At 38.7% G+C, this 25,805-nt stretch overlaps 1 protein-coding gene and 1 long non-coding RNA gene across 2 annotated transcripts in view; one reads left to right on the plus strand and one right to left on the minus strand.

The window, feature by feature from the left end:
* Positions 1 to 25,805, plus strand: part of SLC9A9 (solute carrier family 9 member A9) — a 186,126-nt gene that overhangs the window by 151,304 nt on the left and 9,017 nt on the right. The gene's annotated exons all lie outside the window — the stretch shown is intronic.
* LOC113950643 lies at positions 8,615 to 10,152 on the minus strand. The gene is made up of 2 exons (XR_003528824.1): positions 10,037 to 10,152; positions 8,615 to 8,761 (listed from the first exon to the last, which is right to left on the minus strand). It is a non-coding gene; the product is annotated as an uncharacterized LOC113950643 (long non-coding RNA).

A 25,805-nucleotide genomic window follows, 5' to 3' on the forward strand; every position in this document is an offset into this window, starting at 1 on the left:
CAGCAGAAGCTTGAGCAAGACCTTGTCCCCCAAAACCTCCCTCTGCACAGCTGGGGAGAAAGGCTGTATGCTTGTCACTACAGATAGATATTTTCTACTCAAACTTTCAGAGGTAAATAAAAAGAAAATTCAGATTCTGTAGAGCAGCTGATCAGCTACAAAGCAAATAGCTATGATTCAGTTTATCACAATAATAGAATGGGAATTAACATTAACAAGCTAATGTTTCATCTGATTGTGAGATGGGTTTTATAATCTTGTTTCTAATTAATTTTGACAGATTGAATTAAAATCCTTATTTGCTTTGCATTTGGTGTGTATGGGATCCTTCCAGACTTCCTCTTGTAAGATATGCTGTCAGCACCAGCCTTTGTGAGCCCTTTTTCTTCTGGACACTGGACAAGAGGACTAAGTCTTTATTTCCACTTGTTAAATGTTTTAGATTTATTAAGAGGCTTCTGTTTCTCAGCAAGGTTTTCCTGCTTTTTTTTTTCTTTTAATTTTTCAGATATAGAAGTTTTCTTTTAACTTGAATATTATTGCATAAGCTTCCATTTTGATTCTGGAGCCCCCTCACTATATTCTTTTTTAAAAGCCTTCCTGTGTTAGTTCCAGCTGAAGTACCAGAGGAATAGGTCTCTTATCCTTCTCTGTACTTTCTGTCAAAACACTTGGAAGAAACTCTTTTGAGCCATTTCAGCTGGAATTAACAAGAGAAGACTGATTTCCTAAGGTATGCGTTCCTTTTCCTGACAGAGTCAAGGAGACAGGCTGCTTTAGGAGACAAATTACTTTCCTTGCATTCTTTTCTCCTTCTGATGTATGAACAATTCTCATTATCATTAATTTGAATTCTAGTTGCTTACAGAGGTGGGTGTAAGCTCCTCAGAAATGAACATTTTTTAGAGCTACTGTGTGCAAAACTGGAACTATCAAACAATGCTCAAGACTAATTCTCAAGAGCTACAATCTGTCACAGTCAGGAGATTATTGGATTCCTGTGTTTCTGTACCCTGTGTCTTAATACCTGCAGTTTTGATGACTGCTGCTAGAGCACAAAAATTTCAGGGAAGTGGAAGCAAAAAACAAGAGAGAAAATTCTTCTAGCAACAAATTTCAAAGTAAACGATAAAGAGCTTGGAAAGTCAGAGGGTACAGTGGTTCTGCAGAGAATTTCAACTAGTCCCCCTAGATTATACATTAATTACATTTGTAAAATGCATGTTATCTGAGCACAGAGGTGACTCGTTTGTTCTGCGTTTATCCTACCCATTTTGGGGGTTTTTTAGGATAGAGTTACACAAATTGTTGTAAAAACAGCATACAGGAAAAATATACAGATGAACTATATGCCAAAATAGCACACACATTCACTGCCACCTTGTATTAGCGTCAATAAAACAACAAACGACCCAACAAAAAAAGTAAATCCAAAATAAGCCCTTTGGAATGAATGGATTTGATATGACTCCTGATATAACTTTGCTCTTGCTCCAAGTGCTAAACCCAGCACAGATGGATTCAGTTACTCTGCATTAGCACTGCTGTAACTGAGGGCAGAATTTTCCTTGGTGACTCCTTCCAGTTATTTCACTGGGGTGGTAAGACCAGTGTAAAGTCTTCAGAAAAAACCACCTGTAAGATGCTGTCCTTTTGATCATCCTACAGGGGTTTTTTGATTGATCTAAACCTTCTGCATGTTAACCATTATTTAATAACACCATCTGCATAGAAATAATGATATTTTGATGACCTACAATTAGTATTTTTAAAGATCCCCATAAACCAACAGGTATTATTTCCATGAATTTGTAGTTTTTATTTGAGTCATCCATTTTCTCAGTATTTTCAGACTTTCAAAGTGCCTCCTGACTGGTTTTAAGAGCTACATGCAGATCTTATCATACCTACACACAGTACACATTTTTTTTAAACTTCATATATGTTAAACTACATGAATTAGATACATGTAAAAACTAAGAAAAACCCTTTTCATAAATATTAGTTATGCCCTATAAAATATAATAAAACTCCAAACTGAGTCATTCAAAACCCCTCCATTTACTGTGGAAGGCAACTTCCATAAGTACACACAGAGTCTACCACCAGTGTAATTATCCCGCTCTTCCCCACGAGGACAAATCGCAGTGTTTTGAACTGATCTCTAAGGGTAGAAACATGGGATCACATATTTCAATGTAGCTCTCCTCCTTCTGCATGAAAATTACAAGCCAGCAAACTTGTGATTCAGAAAAACCTGCTGTGGTATTTTCTCTAGTACCTGGAGAAATCTCCAGGGCAGAGAATTCTCTGCACTGGCTGTTTTTGTATGGCAAGAAAAGAAGTTCTGCCCACTACTCTATTAACAAAACTGTCTCTTGGTAATTTGTGAAACTCTGAAGGAGCTGAAAACCTTGTCCTTTCTCCCCCTACAAAAGCACTGAGCTGTCTTCCATTTGCAACTCAGCACTTCATTGCTGCAACACATTTAATAGCTTATATTTTGTTCAGAGACTTTTAAAATATGTTCTTCACAATTCAAGCGCAAGTCTCTCAAGGTTTCTCATTCTTCAGTTCAATATACCACCAGCATGGCCACTGCTTAGCAAATTGTAGGCTGTATCAGCAACAGGCTGTGACTAACAGCCATCGAAGAAGGTAAATTGCTAACCTTGTGTGAATGGAAGCTTATTTTATGATTTGCACAAGCATTTGATAGTGTCCTGTTAATGAAACTTCAGTTGCTCTTTAATCCTGACAGACGAGAGCCCGTTCTGTATCTTACTAGATCTGGTGACTGTTTGCCTCTAGCGGTGCAATGCCTGCCCTGACAACTGTGTCCATTCCCTAAGAACTGGTCCAGCCCGAGCCGTGCTGCTCCTGCTGTTGTGCTGCCAGAGCCGGAGCAAGCTAATGGAACAGCAGCAGGAGCAGCCTGGGAAAGCCACCGTTGCGCCTCTGACAGCAGTACTAAGCACATCATTGGATCTAGAGGATAAGTGACAAATCAGGAGAATGAACTTTGGCGTGTTGTAAACAAAACAATGTCCTGGCTCACAGAGCTGACAGCTCTTTAGACACTGAGGTGAGGTGTGTCCTCGGTCCTGGGAGGCAAGAATGGGTAAAGGACTACGTGATTTTTTTAATAAGATGCACAGCAAGATCATTGCCTGCTGAGGGCACAGAGGAACATTTGAGGATGAAGAGAGGTACAGTTCACCCAGCCCTTTTTCCACTCTCTCTCAGCACAGCACATGCAGCCACAAACCCCAGCAGCTGTGCCCTGGGGTTGTGTGTCCCCAGGGGCAGCACCACCCCACTCCCCAGAGCTGGGCTCCAGTAAACCCCACCTACTCCACAGGCATGAAACAACTGAGCACTTACAATGCTCAGACCACATCACTCCCACGGTAACTGTCCGTATTCATTCCAGCACCACTGTGTGAGCCTGGAGTGGGCAAGACACATATTTTTTCATTTTTAACAAAATTAAAAATATGGATACGTATATTATTCTTTTTCTTTCAGCAATTTCTTGTTTTTCTTTACTCCAGTGTTTCCCTTGAAAAGCAACTATCCCTTTTCTGTGCTTTCTCTTTCTATGGGAGTCCTTTTTTGAAGGCTGAAATCTCCCCCAAATACTTTAAATATTGGTCATGAATGGTTCTCACAGCATTGATTCTACGCCATGTGGCACCAGTAGATATCATCCACTGCTGAGAATGAATCCCTTTCTGTAATGATTGGCATTTTCACCAATTAGCAATCCTTCCATGAGATGCACATGTCAAAACAGTATGCAAGTTTGTTTTCATGCTGCTGCTATGTGTCTTAATTTGTTAATACTGCTTGAACATAAAACCCAAGAATACTACACAGCTTTTTTTTTTTTTACATTTAAAAATGGCTTTAATTTTAGGAGTCAAATTTCACAAAATATACAAAATATTCAAAAATGATAAATCAGAAAGCCCCTGACATTTTAAGAAGAGTCTTGGGGAAACTTCTTCTTAACTACCCATTTAACATATGAGATAGGTTTGCAAGTTAAAGGACCTTCAGCTTCCGTGCCAGGTTCTCAAAAGTTTCACTGTGTAACTTGGCAACAGTTGTACAGGCCCCAATCAGCACCACTGAAGCCACAGGGAGCTTTTAAATCTCTTTTATATGTGCAAATTTGGCCCTTTTTTTGCCCAATTTTCAAACCTAAGATCTGTACTGCATGTATCAATAAAGTCAGTCGGCACAGGTCTCAATATTTATTCTTTCAAAATCGCCTATGATATAAATATTACTGTTCCCTGTTTATTCCCTGCAACTGAATAAACCTCAATACAAAGCCATTAAGGTACCAATTGCTGATTCAGATATCAATTTCTACAGCCGCAGCAACAATAAATTGCTCCTGTAACTTTTCTTTCAAAGACAATTCACACTTTTTATGAGGATGTTTTCTTTTCACAAGTTTTGGATATATGAGTACTTGCCAAGAGATAGGAAAAATGATTGTGGTATGGTAGACAGTCTGGAGAGAAAAACTAGAATGTTTTTCAGTGGTGAAAAGATAGAAAAGACCAACTTCATACATCCCTATTTTGCTATCATTCCAGCTCTTATCAAAACATTCTCATCAGATTTGGTGTCATGAGAGAAGCAAGCCACAAAACTGGCTAGTGAGCATTTCTTATGTATCAGTGCTGTCTGCAGGCAGGGTCACTGTTCTTGCTACAAAAAAGTAGGTTGATATTTAGAAGAAATAACAGAATAATAAGCATCTTTGAGAATTCTGCTTTTGTGCAGAAGTTACGCAATTGAAGAGAAACAAAAAAAAAAAACAAAACCAAAACATTTCTTTCAGAAAGGTGAGAGTGATGAAAATACCACAGTTACACAAATGTAACTGCCACTGCATCAATGCAGGACTGAATGCTTCTATATATACAAACACATATGCTGCTCCATTGAAAGAATGCTTTTTTTGTAATCTAGAGGAAAAAAATAGAAAGGAAAAAAAATTCAGGAAAGTAATTGACATAATAAAGTAGGTGGAAGAAAAGCTCAGTGCAATCAGAATAGGTGGAAACATTTCCACTGACATCAGTAAAGTCAGGATTCCACTGCCCCTCTGTAATGGATTGAAAGCTCTTTCCTTTGAATGCTGACTCATGTTGACAGTGAAGTATATTTTTAGTTACAACAAAAGGCAGTTTTCTAACAGAAGGGTTTCTAAATAAAGGTCAAGTAAAACTGTACATAAGCTCAAGGTCAGGTTTAATATGGCCTTTTGGACACAAAAATGAGGAATAGTTTCCTGTTTGCAGTTAAAGAGTATAAATGTTGGAAGAAGTCTTCCTTGACCTACTTATATGTGAAAGCCTGATGGCTTCAGAGTACTTCCTACTGGGAAAAAAAAATCTAATAGCATCTGTCCTTTCCAAAATGCACACATTTGCCAACATTAAAAGATCCATATTCTTATTTTCCTGTTCACCACAAAACAAAATACATTTTAATATTCTGTAAACAGATAACTAAAAATATATTGTGTCCCAAAAATTGACATAATGATTTCATTTATCATTAACATAAATTCATGTTAGACTTTTCTCCAATCAATGGATTATCATACATTTTTCTTCTCACCCTTCTTCCCCTGTAAGGGAGAAGAAATTATATATGTATTTTCTGAGGGAATGATTCACTGGTTTCTGCAGTTAGAGTGTCAACCTTGGCTAGTCTTGGAAAACCCAGATGAGCACATATGGTTACTTGAGGTGCCATGCATTTCTTTCGCTTCAGCTCTTATCAGGGGATATTACTTTCCTTTGCAGTAATCTAATCTGGGGCAAAGCTTTTAAGTACCATAGGCAGTAAGAAAGGGAGTAAAATGCACCTTCTTTCACTGTTCAGATAAATAAAAATATTAACTATGTTTTGCCTTTACTAGTCAAGAACTTTTTAAACAAAGTGAAGCTCATGCAAAATGCTGCTCTTTGAGAATCATTTATCTCATATACCAAAATGCCACATAGAGTCTTCATAGATAAACTGAATATATCCAAGCCCTGGTTCTTAACTAACATCCCCAGACTTAGAAGGAATTCTAAAATTTGGCACCGTTTTTCTCCTGTTAGTCTGCATTTTATAAAATTTTCTGTATTTTGCAATCTATGAATCTTGTCCAAAAGCTATATGTTTACAAGTAGGGTGATATACTTATGTGATATATCACTTAGGGTGATATACTTCAGGTATCTTTATTGTAGGCTGGATTTAGCTCCCTTATCTTGAAGTTTCTGGTGGGGCTCTGAATTTCATCAAATATCATTATGAGAATTTCACTGACATCTTCCTCATATTTCTGTGAAGCAGCTCACACTGTCTGCCAATCTAAAACAAGCAGCCACATGAAGCCTCGTGGAGAGTGGCTGAGGGCACTTGGTCTGTTCAACTGGAGGAGACTGAGGGGAGACCTCATTGCAGTTACAACTTCCTCGTGAGGGGAAGAGGAGGAGCAGGCACTGATCTCTTCTCTGTGGTGACCAGTGACAGGACCCGAGGAAATGGCCTGAAGTTGTGTCAGGAGAGGTTTAGGTTGGATATTAGAAAGAGGTTCTTCCCTCAGAGGGTGGTTGCCACTGAACAGGCTCCCCAGGGAAGGGGTCACAGCACCAAAGCTGACAGAGTTCAAGAGGCATTTAGATGATCCTCTCAGGCACATGGTGTGACTCCTGGGGATGGTCCTGTGCAGGGCCTGGAGTTAGACTCAATAATCCTTGTGGGTCCCTTCCAACTCAGCACATTCTGTGACTCTGCCATCGTCAGTGTTGATCTAGGTAACTTTTACCAACCAGATTAAGAAAACTTTCTTGAAGACAATCTTGTTTTTCTTTTAAGTTTCTTAAGGACACTGTGCCCTCACACCATGCTGTGATGGCGTGTCTGTGCCTGCAGTAATATCTGCCATATATAAAATAATTACTTTCTGTTACTTTGATAGGTGTGAAATAAATCTCATGAACCTCAGAACACAGGACAATAAGTATTAACATTGCACATGAAGTATCAAGTAATCATTTTCCATTCTAAGCACTTTTTATTAAGATCTAAAACTAGTGTACTAACAATCTCTGTACTGAGCAGAAGTATTTGAATGTTCCTCATAGGAGAGCCAGAATGTGTCTCAGATACCATTGAATTATATGATAAATGCATTATACTAGATAAAAATTTTATACTGCCTAATGCACAAGCTATTAAGTCCCTACTATTACATTTGATACCTGGTAGTAAATCCAATCTAGGATGAAAAATAAAATAGATCTTTGTGTTTAGTTGTATTGTAGTAACTGTCAAACAACACTAAGGAATTTTTTCTCACTAAAGAGTGTGCTTTCAGCAAAGCAGGACATGAACAAACATGTTTCAGGTTACAACTAAAGAGTATGTTTAGTTTCAAGAGCAGAAACTTGAATGTTTCCTGCAGTTCTTTGGAGAGATATCAAGCAGTGACATCAGTTCTTGTGTTTCTAAAAGCTAAAAAAACTATAACTAATCCACAAAAACAACATGTATTCAAAAAAACCCACACACCTAATTCATTGTTTGGTTGACATAGAAAAGCATAAAGCAAAAACATTAGAATCAAATTTCAGGCTTAGTAATCACAAAGGTCAAACGTAATACTTATTTTTAAAGTATTTGTGGGTTTAGATACAAAAAACGGTGAAAAAAACAGAAAAATATTACTGATGCTGAGTTAAAATGTATTATATTAAAGGGAGAAATTCTGAATATAATTCTGAAAGTCAAAAAAAATAAAAAAGATGAGTTATTGCCTGTGTAATAAAAAGTCACAGGGAAAGAGAAAAATATGTGGAACAGAGGCAATAAAAAGGTAAAAGGAAGAGATTCACTGGAGAGACTACAGGATGTTTGTTTTATCTGTGACTGACCAAAACGGTGACCTGCCAGTACACTGATTGCCTTACCTCAATTCAGCAGGGAAATGAGGAATATTGGATTAATCTAGGTTTAACAGAGGGACCAGGGAAGGAAATGAGCCTGTTGTGCAGTCCACCCCCTTTCTCTGTGTGTTCCCACTGAAAGTCTCCCATGCCACCAGCTGTCTCTCCTTTCCTGCTTTTCTCAGTGGCTTGATCTACTTTGGATGATTGTCTTTCCATGCCCTGGCTACTGGGGAGCACAGTTCTGAACAGAGCAGGCAGACCTATAGTCGGTAAAGGAATGACCCAAGAAGACTTATAAGGAGCAGGTACATCTCATTTTGTTGATTAACTGGCAGAGCACTACTCCACCTCTTTAATGAGGTAGTAAGTAAGGCATGATTATTTTGCCTAATGTTTTAAAGTGACATTGGGATGACACAAAAATAGTCCTACAGCAGAACTACCTAATGTGGGCAAAATCTAGTCATTTGGCTACTACTTTTTTCCCCTCAAAATACTCATTTAGCTCTGCTTTCTTTTGTATGCATTTGCTATGAATACTTTTCTGACTGACTCCAACAGCCTCTTCTTAGTGTCCAGCTTCAAACACACTGAAGATATGTCTGTCTGCATACTAAAAAGAAAAAAAAAAAGCAGTTGACACCTTGGAAAAAGATCCATTTTATTAGAAAATACTATGGCCCACACATCTGGCTCTTTCAGAGCAGGAAATCCTCAGCGTGACTTGACAATAATCTTCTGGATAAACACCTAAGCCTGCAGAAATCAGTGCATCTCAGCACTGGACCACGCTGCATTTGAAAACAGAGAGGACCAACCCAAAGTTACAGAATAGCTGGCACTTTTTCATAGTAAATAGTCTTTTTGGCTAACTAGTGTAAATGAAAGTCCATAAAATATTTTCCCACTTTACAGGCAAATATCCTAACCAGATTTCCCAATTCTAATAATATTTAGATTTATTATGCTATTTCTCACTTTTCTATTTCCTCTTTAGTCTGTCACCCAAGGGTATCAATTACTTGTTGCTTTTTAGTATATACTGACTTGATTTGCATATGTGTCTCACATGAGATATTTCTTATATTACTGTTTCTCTATGTAAATAATTTTCTCAAATGGCTGCAGTGGTGAGCTAAAATAATATGTATATATTATGCTCCTGATATATTTAGGGCTCTAATCTTGTTTCCTAAAGCTATAGCATGATTCATAGGATAAACCCAAGGGAACAAAATGGTTGGATTCAAGGACACAACTTTCAGTATACCCAACTAAATCTACAAGGGCGTGAGAAGCAGTACAGAGAGTTCTATGATTTCCAGAAAAAGCGTCCAAAACAGGTTAGAAGTTTCCAAGGCTTTGCATATGCTGATAGTTATCAATCTAAATGGCAGACATGATACTCTTCATTTGTGAACTATTCCCAGGTTCCACTAGGCAGAGAGAAGAATGGACTCTGAAGTTTGTCTGTGCCTCATGTGAGGAAAACTGGGACTCAAGCCCTTGTCCAAATGGGTAAATAGTAATATTGCTACTACTGCTATTAGAGATGGGACACACAGAGATGTACCACAGAATGCCATGTAGTCTTGACTGTGATTCAACTTGTAACTCTGGGTCAGGCAAAGTAAGTCTGGGCAAAGTAAGTCTGAACAAAGACTTCTGAATATGCTCCAGGCCCCTGGCCATTAGGTGTCTGGAGTTATGGGAGGAGGCATTACTTCCCAGAGACAATATATAAGAGGAGATTCCAGTTCAAGATCCCAAGATAGTGATCCACTGATGGCAGTGCCTGCCAGAGCAGGGAGCTAAACAGGGAGAGGTACTTATGCTTTCCACCCACCTTCAGCATCTCATTTCTTTGTAGCTTCAGTGGATTTTCACTCATCTGGACTCTAAAACCTCTTTATGCCTAAGTCTTATTACTGTAGAGCCCAAAGTTCACGATTCCAGCAGGCACTTTGGGATCCTGGAGTTAGGTGATGCAATGCTGAGTGTTACAGCACCCAAATAACCCTAAAGCATCATTTTCAGAAATAGATTTCACAAGGACTGTCCAATACCTCAGTAGATGTGGTTCTGTAACTCCTGTGCACAACACATTACACCTACACAAATGAGCTGGGTCAGGGGCTTAGTGAGAAAATGGATTGTCAATAAGGACTATAAAGCTGCATCCCTTGACCTATTATGACAAAACACCATCATAACTACACGTAAGCATTCATTAACATTTTTTAAATTATTATGTAACTACCAGCACACTTGGTTCACAGCTGATAACAAAAATTAGTTACTTCCTTCTGTTCTTAAAAGAGATGTTTCCAGCCCAGGCAGTGGCACAGGGTATTTCTGTTTCAGAACAAAGTCCTGCCCAATCACACTGGCTAGACAGGATAAGAGAAGAGGGAAGCAATCCATCTTTGCAGGACTCCGTGTTGCATGAGTTTGCTATTTTTGTCTGGCAGCTTGGTTTATGTGACTGCTGGTCTGTTTGTGTTACTTGTGAAAAATCTCTCTTCCCCTGTTCTCAGCATTACCCCATTAAACAGGTTGGAGAACTTACACCCAAACTTTATTCAAAGTCACGCTGCTCCATGGTGGTATTTCAAAACTGACTTAAAGTGGGGCAAAACCTTGAGTGGACACCTTTAAGCACCAGACACACAACAATTTATGATTGAATTACCTGATTTAAGTTTCAGTGGTACAGTCCTGAATATAAATGTGCCCAAAGCAGACAAATTAAGTAGCAAAACACAGCAAAAAGTCTGAGCATTCGTGCAGTTCTTTGGAGAGATGCCAAAACTTAATAGCATGAACAGAATAAATAAACTTTATGAAAAAAAATCAATTTTTCAAAGGTAACAGCTGTTCTGCACTGGCTCATGGTGTGAACAGATTCCTCTCTGTTCACACAAACGAGTAGGCTAATGGGATTCAGTGTACTCAAACACCCAATGCACGCTTTGTCTTCGTCAAAAACTGATGTGAATGGGACTCCAAAAGTTTCTTTCTGAAACAAACAGAACAACTTTACCTATTTTGTGACCTGTTTCATATGAATTGTGACATTAAGTCCTTAGAATCAAAACCTGAGAACATTTACTCAGAAATGTCAACAGGGAAAGGAATCTGAAAATGTGTCGGAGGCAAACTGGGAGGCAGGGAGAAACATTTTTTGAATCCTACCTTTTTGATACATTCCTGAGATTTCCTAAACACCAAAACTGTGCTGTGCTAGAAGTCATGTGACTGCTTTACCTCACGCTATGTTTCATCAATTCAAATCAAATTTTCCACAAAGTATATGACACAACCTAGTTATATCAAATATAAAAGAGAAGGTGCATGAAACAGATTGCAAAAAAGGATCTTTTATCTTTGTTTCAGAAATCAATGCTTTAGCTGGACAGAAATTAAAGATTACACTATGCACAAACACAGATTACATTTTAAAATTATTAAATTTAAAGTTATTAAAATTAATACTATCTTTACACATCATATGGATTAAAAGGAAAGTGGTGGGTTTAGTGTGTTGAGTTCTTCTTCCATACTTCAAAATTGCACTTTGGTGTAGTTTCTTTTCTACAAATTTATTCACTACTATGACTTCATAAAAGCCCTTTAATGCTTTCTTTTGTTCTTCCCCAGTATGGTTTTCATTGAATTTTGCTCATGATGTAAAGTTATAGCTCCCAGTAAACACAACCCTTGCTAGCAAATAAAATCATTAATTATTAACAGGAGCTGTTAGTTTGAGGACAGATATCTGGACACTATGTTATTCTAACATCTCATGGGAGTTGGGCAGGCAGAGGTCCTGCAAAACCTGGGAAAAGAGGCTGTGTAGACTGGGTCAGAATCTTCCTTCATGTGTAATAGGGCAGTGACAGCTTCACCTTCCAGGAACTGCTGCATTGACAGTGCTGCTGCAGTGCAGAAGGGAAGAAGTTGGCAAGTCCCTCCTCTCAGCAACATCTCCTTCTACCATTACAGCCCTCACATTTCACAGGGTGAATTGCACAGAGATTCACCCCAAGACTTTGCATGGGGTTGTAACCACTGCAGCTGGTCACAGATGTGGCACATGCAGAGACGCGAGGGAGGAGGGAATGTGGTTTGGCCCCTGTGAGAAAATACCTAAGCTCCAACATCACTCTATTAAGGAATTTTCAATTTCAGCCCCAATAAGACTCAGATAAGCAGCTGTGATTGACAGGAACAGTCTATAATTCAATTGTAGCCAGTTTCAGGATCAGATAATATTCAGTAGCAGAAAGGAAATTGGTGCATTAATGCCCAAAAGCCAAAGAGAAACTCATTTTGAGGAAATCACTCCTGCATTGGTAAGAGGGTACTGAAAGACAACAAAATGAAAACCAACAAAAACGTGTTGTTTATTATATCTTAGGGTTTGGTTTTCTACTTTTTCTAGTTTTAGTTTTGATCTTTAACTGAACAATGCAAAATCATGAGTAGGCACCATTTTAATTTTAAATCTCTTTTTATGTTTAACATTTGGGGGTAGAGAGCATGTGTATAAACACCATGATAAAAAACTCTTTCACAATATAAATGCAAAATTATCTGTTTATATTTTTATTGTTCTTTCTATACTCTTTGTTCTCCAAATATTCAGTAACAAACTGGAGGCTCTGCTGTGCTTGGCACTGCACAGAAACCCAACAGAAAATTCCCCCACAGTCTACAGGACAGCAACTTGCAAGACATCAGACAGAGATACAGATAGAGAAACGTATGCAAGGAAATTATCAGACACTATATTTTTTTATATATTATTATAATATTTTAAGGAACTTTAACTAGTTTAAGTTTTTCTGAAGTATTTTTCTAAGAAAACTTACTGGACGTGTGAGGGACAACACAAAGAACATGCTTTCTGGAAAATTTAATAAGTAGATAACATGAGCAAGGATGCTGACAAACAGAGGTAGAAGAACAATTAGTAATCCTGAGAGAGAGAGATGAATGATGAGGTGGGGTTTATCCATGAAAATTATGTCAATCAGAAAATGTATGGAAACAGACAAGAAAAAGCCCAAAAGAACAGGAGGGAAAAGAAAGGAAAACATATTATGTACATGAACACCCCTGGGATTTAGCATGACTAATCATCACCAAGCCTGAGATCTGGGGGATAAGTTAACAACCCCTTTGCAAGATCTCACTCTTCATAACAGCAGCATGCAAAATGCTTTGCTGCTCTTCTAAAGCTGCAGTGTTTCATCTTTAAAAGTTAAAAAATATCTCTGCTTTTCTCATTCAGCATGCACTGTGCACTATGATATAAACTAATATTTTTTCACAAAACCCTTCTTTTTTTCCCCTCAAAGCTATTTTACTCATTTTTCAGTGATCAGTGCACATGCTGGTCCTTTTTCTATCCACCTTCCCACCACAGGCTTTGCTCAGCCTCCTGACTCTCCATTCAAACATCAGGAGTGAGTGTAATGTGACAACTAAGTTGATGAGCCCCCTCTCCCAGCCCTTTGTCTAGCTTGCCTGACAGACACTCAGGAGCAGAATTCATCCAATTATGCTGTTTCTCATCCCTTATTGCTACCTCCCAACCCCTCCAAGCTCACACTAATTTTTACAGTGTAAGCACAAATGCACATGTACAGTAGTTTATCTTGGCATCTAAAAGACAAAGATCATTAGGGTAGGTCCAGAATAGGAGAATGAAAGAAAGTGAATCACAAGTATATTCTAAAACTATCTTCCCCTGGTTACTGAAAAAAATGTTCAAAACAGAAACGTTTATGAGTTCAAATAATTTAGCTACTTTCCTATTGTTACAGGAGAACCACAAAGTAAAGCTTACCAGCACTTGTAATGACTACAACTACAGAGCTCACATTTCACGGTTTTGTAGATATTTAATTTTCTTGAGAGAATACTTCATTTGATCATGAAGTGTTTTATAACACATCCTATTTAGATTACAAGACACTGTCTAGTCTGAGGGGGGTGCCCTTAGGTAGCACTACACTACCAATAGGAAAAACAAAATTATATTAGTACTGGTACAGTGTATTTGAATTTTCTGCCCTTTGTCAGGCCATCCCATACTGCTCTCCCACACACACACACCAAGGACCTGCTGCTATGCCTTAACTGAAAGTCAAACTCTGCAGGTAAAGCCCGTGCAATATAGAGTAAACCAGAGTGACTTCATAGAGCAGAGGAACAAATACTGCCTGGGAGCTGGGACCTACCAGCCTCAATTCCTCAAGGAAACTGCAGAGTATTTTCTGTTCATTGCTGATTCTAGGGACAGAAGTTTATGTAGCTCAGCAGGGAATGGCCACAGACTGAATGAGTTCTCTCAGTTTCCTCAGTGATGGAACTGAGATGCAGGCAAATAAAACTACCTGACACACAATCTCAAAACAAGATGCAGGACCTGTTCAAAGTTCCATCTCATCCTTAAACAAACACAGGAGCCCGATTCACCCATTCAGACAATGTTACTGCAGCCATAAAAGATAATCTGCTGTCATCTTTTCTTTCAGGATAAAAAGCTTTCTGCTGCCTCTCAATATAATGTTGTAAGAGCTTTTTTGTCAAAACAGTGAGGTCAAAAGACTTCTCTGCTATTAAACTTTTCTGCATCTTAAATTTCTTCTACTTCATATGTCACAGGCTCCTTTCAGTTTGCTGACCTGGGGAGGTTCACAGGACAATGCCTCAGTGTCCAGAGTGACAGGACAGGAAACATGCACTTCTCAGGCACCCTTCTCACATTGTCACAGTGTTTTACTGCAAGTCACAATCAACATGATACCATGAGAGAAACAACCAGAAATAAGAAAATCAAGGAGGGAATGACACAGAGGGGGCATAACATTTTTCTAGTACCTGATATTCACAAACCCGGAGAAGGACAGCCCTGCAGACACCACCAGATTCAAAGCTACCTGTTCCCAAGACTGGGGCCTGAAGCACATCCCATACAGCCTCTCTCCATTCCTAAATGCTCTTTCTGAGGTGGCCCAAGCTGTCTAAATGGGAAATTAATTTCTTATCTGTCTTCTAATGGATACTATTGCCTTTTAGCTCTCTCAAATAGTAACGTCCCATGAGGCAACAGACCTTATGTGTGTTATTTAAACCCACATATATGTATTTGATTTGCTACTTCAACCTTGTCTAGCAAAACAGTTATCTTATCAAAGACAGATACTGGTCTAGTGTGACACAATCAGCTTTTGTTAAAAACACATTGCATTTTATCCGATTTTCCATGTAACTCCATGTCCTTGAATTACCCTTTTCCTTCAAAAGGTGTTCAAAGACTTGCTTAGTTCTGAGGTCAGACATCCATAGCCATCCTCAACCCAATTACTTATAAATCTCTGTCCTTGACTTCTGTCTTAGGTCAGACAAAGCTGTATTTTTCTATATAGTTGGGTCTTAAATATGATGGACAAATGTTTTTCAACAGAAAAATCAGCTTTCAACTGAATGAAAATGCCCTTGGAAAAATTCTGACTTTTCACTGAAATGTCAAGCATCTAAACCCAAAAACATTTTCAACTGAGAAATCAAAGATATTTCTATTACAAATGTTATTTTAGCATCTTGCAGAAATTTAGTTCAAGTCCCTCACTCTGATCAGAGCTTTTCTGGGGGTGGAATAGTCAAGAACTACTAGACAGAATCCAGAATAACACCCACCATCATGCACATATACAGAAAATAATATTTAAAAAGGGGCAGACAGAGAGCTCTTATCTGCAGTCTAGAGGTGTATATGCCAAAAATAGCAGAGGCAGCTGCTCCAGTGGTGCTCTGGAAGAAAATTATCAGCTATAGAGTCAAAAAATATATATTTTTAGTAAATATGCCAATCTCTCATCTAGATCATGGCAATGCCAATGATCCAAATGGATGAAAGGAATTTGGCCTTCCATGGAACTTCTGCGGACTGTTGAAGTGCAACTAAGAAAAGGCAGCTTCATTTAAGTCTTTCATGACACTGATACCCACAAATCATCACAGACTAGATATCAGCTACTGCCACACTCTTAAGCCTTCTGGACAAAAAGCTATTCAGGTTTCTGCAGTCCATACCTAGTATCTCTGTTACAGCTCACTAGCTCCCCAGAAAATGAGCATCTGTCCCTGGAAGAGAAAGTGCCAGACAGAGGCACTGGGAACACCCTGCCCTAAACAGCTCCCTCCTTCACTGCTGCTTTCCTAGGTCCAGACACCCCCAGCTGACCACACATGCAGGTGTGCTCTAACTCACTGGGGAGTAGAGGAAGTAGCATCACTGGCTGGGCAGAAAGGAGGGAAAAGCAATCCTTGCCCAGGAGAATCAGAGACTGTGCTAAACACCAGGATGGGAACTGGATAGCACAGAAGTGAATAAAGACATCATGGAGAGAGGATGGTCCCAGCTATCCAGGGCAATCTAGGGCCACCTACAAAACTAGTTACTGTAAATACTGCCACAATCGGGTAACTTTACTGCTGTTCACCAGTGAAACTTTCATCATCATGATGCTCATGAAGATTGAGTCTAGTTAACTCAGCTTTAAGTCAGGTTCTCTGACAGTACTGAAGGTATCTATTGCCTGGGACACCTATGGTGTGCAACACCTGCAGTAAAATAAACATCTGAGCCTCTGAAAGCCGTACATCACTAATCATGTTCTGGTTGGGATAGAGCTTTCCCTATGAACCTTGCTAACAACAGCCCTGCAGAGACAGAGAAATCTTTGCTCTGGTGCCAATTTCCATGAGATTTCAATGTGATTTGGATATTTTTTTCCAGAATAAGAGAGAATAGTCCATTACTGTAAATTGTATTATGTATTGGAGACAGGATTTAAAAAAAAAAAAAAAATTACTTTAAATCTAAATACTTTGCACAAAGCATTTTTCTCAATATACTAAATGTTAAGTGTTTTTTTGTTGACAAACTTCAAGCTATTATAACTGAGTACAAAGCCAATACAGTATTGTAAAACTCATTCAAGAATTACAGGCTCCCACACAAAGACAATGAAGTACTTATTCCACTAGTGGAGGACAAAGAGGAGCTTAGATGATGTGCTCCCACAGAATGTTAGCAAGACAAATGAAGCAGAGCTAAGTAACTAGAAAGACAGGGTTTAGCAAGTGTAGTCACAGAGACATAACCTGGGACAACTGGGCACAAAAGATTAAATATTTCCTCAGGTACTAAACCAACCAACTTTCCAGAGGGAATTAACTTGAACAAGTACTTCTATGACTTTCCTAGTGCTGAACACCTTTTAAATGTGCTAACTAATTAAATTTATAAAGCCTAAATTTTAGGCTGCATGGGCCCTTTACATTATCAAGTCTGAACTCCTGGACATCAGGACACTTCAGTCTCACCTTGTATCGATTTCAGAAATTTATGTGTGCTAAAGGGCTATGAGAAAGGTATCCCTTCCCAATCAGAAAATACCAGCAATGGAATTCATTACTTCCTTTAGGAATATATTCCACTGGTTAGTCACTATTAAAACATCTTATGTGTTTTAGCACAGATTTAGTTTATTGTCTGCATTAAGTTATTTTTAAATGAATATTCCAGCATCACATTGGGGTTTTTTTCATGAAAAGATACTTAAAGAGTCCATTAAGTCACTAATTCACTTTGTCCTTTATTTTTAGTATTTTGAGAGAAGAAAGAGGGGGCTCTTTCTTAGATACTTCCCAAATTTTTGATAACCACTTTGAAACATAGACCACCACATCATAGTGTTCCAGCACTGGCCTCACTAGTGTCTAACACGGAGGTTGGCACACTACTTTTATTCCCTGTTCACTGTTTCCATGCGTTGCTTTCCTTAGAGCTCGTGAAAAGTCTTGGAGCTACAACCCACAAGCACTATAGGGAAGTTTGGCCCTCCCTGCTTGTTTGTTTTCAGGAATGCAGTTACAGGAAACATTTGAACGAACAGCTTACCAGGCATTCAAGGTATATCAACTCATGGCAGTTCTCCACTGGCAATTACTCTTTTAGGTCTATCAACCAGCCAATTCTCAGCTAATTTAATGTGTGCCTTATTGATACTGTAGAGAGATAATTTCATCATAATGCCATTTCAAATGCCTTAACAAAGCTTATTAAATGCAGGTCATTTTTATCAGATTTGTAATTTCATCTCAGGATAAAATTAGATTGGTCTGACAAGATCTATTTTCTATAGAAACAGCCTGAGCAGCCTTATATGTAGGTTAAATAGATGTTATTGTCTCTGTGCTACAATTCTCTTCTTTGGTCTGTATCTCCAAGAGGTTGGAGAAGGTTACTAGTACAAAACACCAGAAAATAAATCTATCTTTACAATTTATATTATGTAGTTTTAAACTAGTTATTATTCACTAATAAAAAAGCATAACTTTTGACAATTTACAATATTAAGCCTATTTTATACTTACTGACCAGATTTCACTGTAAATTGGCTGAAGATAAATGTAGCCTACTTTAAAATAATTTCCTGGAAATTTAAATAATCTCTAGTGAAAGGCAGTAAAAATTCCCAATTTTGGCAAAACCAAGACATTTATTTGAACCTTTGCTCTTCCTTTTCCTTTTTTTATTTTAAGAATTTGACTTGAACTTTCCAGGCACCTCATTTCCTGAGAAAGCAGTGCAAGCTCTGTATCTTCTAAGGGTGTACCTTGATGCCAGCAATTTCTATACTGCAGTGTTACATAAAATTCATTAAGTACTCAAAAATACGACTGCTACTGCCAAGATACCCAGTGAGCTTATCAGTATGTTTTAAGCTTCCATACTTTCTACAGGTTTTCTGGGAGGCTCGGGTTTCTGTTTTGTTGGGGGATTTTGTTTCGTTTGGGGTTTTTTTTGGTTTTTTTTAAGGTGCCATCATGGATTTTGATTTAAAAAAATTATTAGAGGTTATCCTTCTCCTGACACAATACGTGACCTTCTATTTGGATAAATTAACAAGACAAATCTAGATGTAGTGGTCCATACCAGAGTACTGGAAAGCCTTGCTCAGTCAGGTGTCTCTGGCAGTATTGCACACCTCATGTTGACAGGGGCTTGGAGGACTGTGTGACCTCAGACACTGCCTGACGTGCCAAGGAAGGCCTTGCCTTGGGACTCTTAATGGTGAAGCTCTGCACAAGAGCTTATTACAGTTCAACAGGAACAATTCAGCCCTTAAACCTCACAAAACCAACACCACCTCAGTTTGAAGGACAAATCAAAATAACATGTACTGTATTTGGATTTTCACTTCCAAACACCTGCCACGACTTTAGCAGTTCACACACGGTGATTCTTGTCCACTGCCTTAGCTCGTATGGAAAGCTGGAGGCACGTCATGCCTGGTGCTGCTCAAAGCTCTTCCATCTGGGGAAACACAGGTCCCGAACAGTGTTTTGTTCGGGACAGCTTTATGTTCTGTTCACTGCCCCAGAGTGCTCTGGTTGTTACTGAGATATCTCCAGCCATGCCACTGCAGATCAGTTCTTTACAGGACCATGTTATCCATGCTCCTCTCACAGGCTTAGAAGTCATTTTGATATCTGACACGTCTTAGTCAGAGGCATTCCAGGAAACCAAAGCAAGCAAGGCTGCTAAATTATAAATAAAATAAATCCTGAAAGTTGAAACCCCAGAGCAAAAAGGACCATGCTTTGCTTCCCTTCCACAGCAGACTGCGGGGCTATGTAAGTGTGCTAGAGGCAGTTAACTGCACTGCTGAAAAATGGATCCCCTCTGCACACAACAAAATTCTGTAAGAATTCTGAGATGTCAAGTGTGTCCAAGTGACCAAATTCCTTCTTATGCTTTCTCATGGGGGAAAACAGATCAATGGGATTAGTTATCCAAATCTTGTCATCCAATTCCTCTGTCAACAGCAGCTGCCAAGCAATAATTTGACTATAGTTTTATGTGGGGAAAAAAATAGCTGCAAAAAAAAAGGAAATAGACTGAGTATAAGGTCACACAGAGTTAGGCTTTTGAATAGAAGCATAGACCTATAAGTGAAGGCCTAAATCAATTAAAATGTGAAGGTACTTGGAAGTGAGCCATTATAGTGAAATCTGAGTAGAAAACAGTTTCGAAATCAGATCTTGATTGGGAGTTGAGAGCAAGGATTGTCAGAGATGGGAAAGGAAAAGAAAAGCAGTGATCTCAATAAATGCGCTTCTTAACCAAGTCACATTGATAGAATAACTACACCTGCTCATGCACAGTATTGCTGGCTTTTGTATTATGAGCAGCTCATGACTGAAACCCCAATAAGTGACCTCTCCATCTGCAATAAAACCCAGAATGAGAAAGCCTGATGCTCATTCATGTACCGTGCTTTCCCCACCTCTGTCACTGCCTGTGTTTGTGCCCGTGCCAGCACCAGAACATGTGCACAGTGTACTGCAGTAATAAATAGAAGGGAATGATGCCACCACAGAAGTCATTTGTCACACTGCCTTGTTCCCACCCTCCCCACCCACCTGTCCCACGTTTCTCAAACCTTCTCCATCACAGCTCCCTGTCCTCACTCCACACACCATTCTCCGGCATTACCAGCTCCCAGGACAGCCTCTTGTGCTCAGACAGTTATCCTGCTCCAGGCTGGGACAGCGATAGGAGCACTGAGATGAGCCATCCCAGTTGGAAATCTAGTATTTGCTTTTGCTATTTCTGTTTTATATTTGATAAGCTTCTCTGTTGATCAAAAGGCAGTTTCATCTCTTAATATGTATCTTCTGTTCTGTTATTTTAATCTGCCACTGTTCATAAACAAAGTATCCAGTTTACCTATTCAGAATTTTAAGCTCTAATTTGAATTGAGTATTGAATAGGATAAATATCTCATATTTCTTTCTGTGTTCACTAATTTTTATTTATTGGATATGTGCCATAATTCATTATCCTCAATTGTTCTTTGCATTGGAATTTGGTTTTCTAACTGGTCTTTATCTGATTTAAAATATCCTTACAACAGCAAAGATCTGGCTTGCCAGAAGGCTGCTTTCTTTGGATTACAGCAAAACCTATTCCTGGGCAACGTGTTTTCACTTCTTCAACACTGAGCCCCCTCCACTTCTTAACGTGCTTTCTTCACAAACCTATTAGAGACTTCCAACTTCATCCAGCTAGCTAATTGTGCATATAACATGGATTACACATCGGTAAAATCTCCTAGAGGATCTGAAGACAATCTCTGGACCAATCTGGTCATGGGAGTAGAGATTTTCAGAGGCTATATTAAACTGAACAAGCTTTCTATTAACAAGACTCTACAAAGGCTGTCCTGCTTTCAGTGGCACAGCACAGAGAGACTTAAAGATTGCTAATTTTGAGCCAGTCCCAGCACCTTGCACTCATTACCAAACCGGCCAGAAGTACAACATGCTACTGAGTAAAATACACTTCTGCAAAACGGCTAAACCATGTCCTGAACTTGTCACATAGCTTCGGAATTTACTTCCATACCTGAAATGAGCATGGTTTCTCACAGTCACACAATCAAATAAGCAAATTTCCATGTTCTCCTATTGCTGTCAGTGCGGCCAAGGGCTTCACTCAGCACAGGTCACCTTGCTATCCTGCTTGCCCACTCTACACCCACCCCTGATCACAGTTCTGTTTGTACACTCATGCTGGGCCAAGAGAACAGCACTCTGCTCTGAACCCTCACCATACCACCAAACAGTCCTCAAAAAGCTTTTTCAGAATTTTCCTTTTCCTTGGAGCTACTATTCTCTTTCACTTCTGGCATGACACCAGTCTCTTTATTTACTCTTTATCCCACAGTCTTCTGAGAAGGGAAGAGAGATTCTGTTATCTTTATACAGATTTTTTTTTTCTAAAAGATACAGTGAATTATCACTTTTGTTTCTGGTTTTGTTAATATTTTACAAAAACAAGCAAGCATCAGAATAAAAGTCATGCTGCTCCTCCAAGACTTCCTCCATGTTTGTATCTCATCCTTCTACAAAATTGCGCAAGAAATTCCTTACAGGATTTTCTCCTAAGGGATCATATTTCCCTTTCAAGTTGTACCTTTATAACTGTGAAAGCATCCTTTGGCTCTTGGGAATGCTGAAGCTGGAGACTTGTCAAAAACAGTCTCCACAGATCTGTGAACTATTTTACTGTTATTGCGCTGTTATATCTAATGCAATGATGAAATATATGATTTCCTGAAAAAATGCCAAATAATTATTTTTCTAGTTGAAGACAATTTTGGTGTGCTGGCTTTAGCTTTCAATCCGCATCACCAGAGGCCCATAGCAAAAATATTACTCCAGCTGCTGCTTACATAGTTCTAGCAGGCATTTTATTGCCTTGCTTTCACTGCAGTATTTTAGTTTGAGTAGAACGATGTCCATTTGTTTGTAAAGTCTTGTTCCCCACTCTTTCCACCACCCTCCTGGTCCCTAAGTTCTCCTGTTACAGAGTAGAGACACTACAACCATTGCTACCCTTAGGACCCGCCTTAGTAGGTGCAAATTCATTGTACCTGATATAATTTATTGATGTTTCTAAAAGCTTTATTGCTTTCCCTTTATTTGAGTCAGACCTTCCCTCTCCTCCTCTGTGATGCAACTGAAGTAATTCATTTGAACAAAACCAATTTGTACATATACTTTGCTGCATTTCATCTTTAAGGTTTACCCTCCCTCTCTGCTGAAATGATTCGACTCATGGTGCCACTGCCATTAAATTGTCATTAGCAAGGTGTGTAACCACTGCCAGTCTTCATTCTTCACACATCTGTTCTCTGGAATACCTCTCGGGCAGATGGCGATGCCAAGGACAATCTCATGGAACACAATCTTCCACACAGAGTGCAAAAATCCCTGCTAACTTGCCTGTGCCTCTAAATTCATTCCCTCTGCCAGCACCAGGGTTCAAGCATTTTATACACTGACTGTGCTTCATGTGAAGAGCTTCAAAGTGATCTCATCTGAGGCAGCTGGCACCTGAGACTTTCTAAGGTTTTAAGGGTCTATGCACAGCCAGGTCACAGCAGTGTTCATCCTTTCTAATGCAATAATTTAGCTTACTCATGCCATAGGTATCTCCAGTTTTGTAGTCATGCTAAATGTACCATCTGCAGAAGTTCCTTTTCTGCAGGAAAAGAAACCCTATTGCCAAGCCACGTGTAGACCAGTTTTGCAATGTCCTGAGAAGTTTTCTATACCTTCACACATGCCAGGAAATATTTTTAATGAAATTTTCCAAGGTGAAATTTCTTTTTATGAATTCCACGTTCACTCAGGTTTTCACAAGCTTAACGATTTTAAAGTTTTCATTTCTGCTGCTGGATTGGCGCCACAGTTATTACACAGAAATTTATACACTTTTTATCTTTTTTTTTATTCTAAATGCATTTAATATAATATTTCCTAATTATAAAAATAGATGTCTTTCATACACTCTTATTTTTCCTAGGTATGGAGGATGTTGTGTTTGACTTCTTATATTTTGCCTCATGAATTCTACATTCTCATGTCCTGAGGCAAGATTCATTTCACCAGGTTTTAGATACTTAATTATTAGCCACCTAAGTCTAATTTAGTTTAGACTCTTTTATAGTTGATAGAGGGAAAGAAATTCATTCTAATCTCAATTCATTCCAATCCTGCAGTGCTGGATTTAACTGCATTGGGATTTGGTCATTTCTCTTTATTGAGGAAACAGTAAGACTGGTAGGTTAAATGTCTCAGATATCCAACTGCAGGGTGTCTGCAGACAGGGGTGACAAATCCTACCAATGATGTCAACTGAAAATCACATACACTTCAGAAGAGTCACATGTGTGTCATCAATGCTGATGGCAACACAGTCTGACCTCTTCACTGTGTGTGGAGCTGACTCGTGCATCTCTGTTGGTGCAAGTTAGTTGGTTGTATTTTTGTTCATGTTTTCCATTTGTTTGAGGTTTGGGGTTTGTCGTTGGTTTTGTTTGGCTTGTTTGTTTGGGGGTTTTAGGAGGGTATTAGGGAGGTTGGGTTTTTGGGGGTTTTTTTTGGTAGATGAAGGGTCATTTCCTTGTTACTATACAACTGATGTCAGGGAAGTTTTTACTTCTTCTCTTTATCTGCCTGTCATAGTCTCCATCTTCCAAAGCTCTTTCTAATGTTAATTTGTCTGACATTATTGCCTCTTTGTATATTCCTTTTGAATCTTATATGAGTATTCTCCCATCCTCTGCACAATCTATCCTTCTATTTTCAAAAGTAGCTGCAGTACCATTCATCAGTTATATAAGCAAGTCTCTACTTATGTTTTAAGATTTTTTTTTCTTATGTGGAGGTGTTATATTCAGAATATAATAGGCTTCAAATATCTAGAGTATGATGTCTGTTTTCCTCTCTGCTTTAGTGAGCTCGCAACTAAAGACTGGTCTGCAAATATCCCAGACATTTTACTCAGCACATATAAGAGAACAAGCCACTTCTCACTCTGCAGCTACTCATGTATAAAAAGATCTGACTAAGAACAGTTCTATTAACTTCCTCCATTTTTCCCACATCCCTGCAATACTTCCAGTTTCAGAGTTGAAAGCAGCAAATTTTCAGCCATATTCTGCATGACAGCCAGAGTTAATTCTTAGGGTCTGACATTACATCTGGGTCTAGAATCTAAGTCAGACAGACTTTCCTGTAAGGACACATTGGACTACATTTTATTAATACTGATTTTCATCATCCTCCCTTCTCTCAGACATGAGAAAGAGAGAAGGAATCTTATCAAAAGAAGACCTGATTACTTGACTTTGCAGAGCAACTGTATGATTCCTTTTATCTTCAGTTGTTTAATATTTTAAGTTAGAGCAGGAATTTTAATTTTTTTTTACACCTCTCCATAAAAACACTACAAAGTCACAAATAACTAGAGCAGATTTTGCTAGAAACAACTATAAGTTTAAATATCATTTAGACCAGATTCAGTGATTCCTTCTCCGCTTTCTCCACAGTGCAGATTAGTTTATCTTGTTAAATCACTGCAGATCTCATGGTCTTTTCAAAAACATAATTCTTATTCTGACAATTAAATCGAACACAACCATTACCCAAGTTTTCAACTCCCCATCCTCTGGTATGTAAGAAAACAGCATCCTCTCTTGCAAGAGCCAGGAAGAGAGACCCCTGTAAAACACCTCTCCTTTGGGTCATTTTAATCCTCTGTGCACGCACTTAAGATCCGGCGATGTCTCTGAGCCTCCCCAGCTCAGTCACGCACACAAGCTGTGCTATAAAGTACACAAATAATCTCAGTCAGCTGGTAGCAGGAGTCAGCCACGTGCAGAACTCAGTCAGATAAAAGTTTCATGGTTTCCCTGCTCCCACTCAAACACTACCAAAGTGGAAATTTTTGATCTTTAGGCTAACACATAGCTAATACCAAATCAGCCTTTAAAAAAACCAGCACACACAAACCGAACAAAGAGCAAAACATCTGTTGTCATTACCCCAGAAAATAGGTTAAAGAATAGAAGTGACATCTTTACTTCAATACATTTCTTGTGTATATTTCTTCATAAGCACAACAAAAAGTAAAATTAATCTCATAAGTAATCTACAAACAGACTCAAAAATACTCACAAAGGTGACACTAAAACAAAAGGTTGCAAATCTCAAGAAGTCTTAAAAACATTGGACAGAAATGGATTTGGGGAGTGGTGGCATTAAGTTCTAGAGACTCATGCTTGCAGCAGAAATATAGCACCCAGCAGTAGACTATCAAATAACATCCATGTAACAAATGTGTACTTATACCAGTTTGATATAGGAGAATATTCTCCGGAAAATTTGCCATATGTAATT

This window comes from Corapipo altera, unplaced genomic scaffold (genome assembly GCF_003945725.1).
Source record: "Corapipo altera isolate COAL_440 unplaced genomic scaffold, ASM394572v1 54, whole genome shotgun sequence".
NCBI classification, from domain to species: Eukaryota; Metazoa; Chordata; class Aves; order Passeriformes; family Pipridae; genus Corapipo; species Corapipo altera.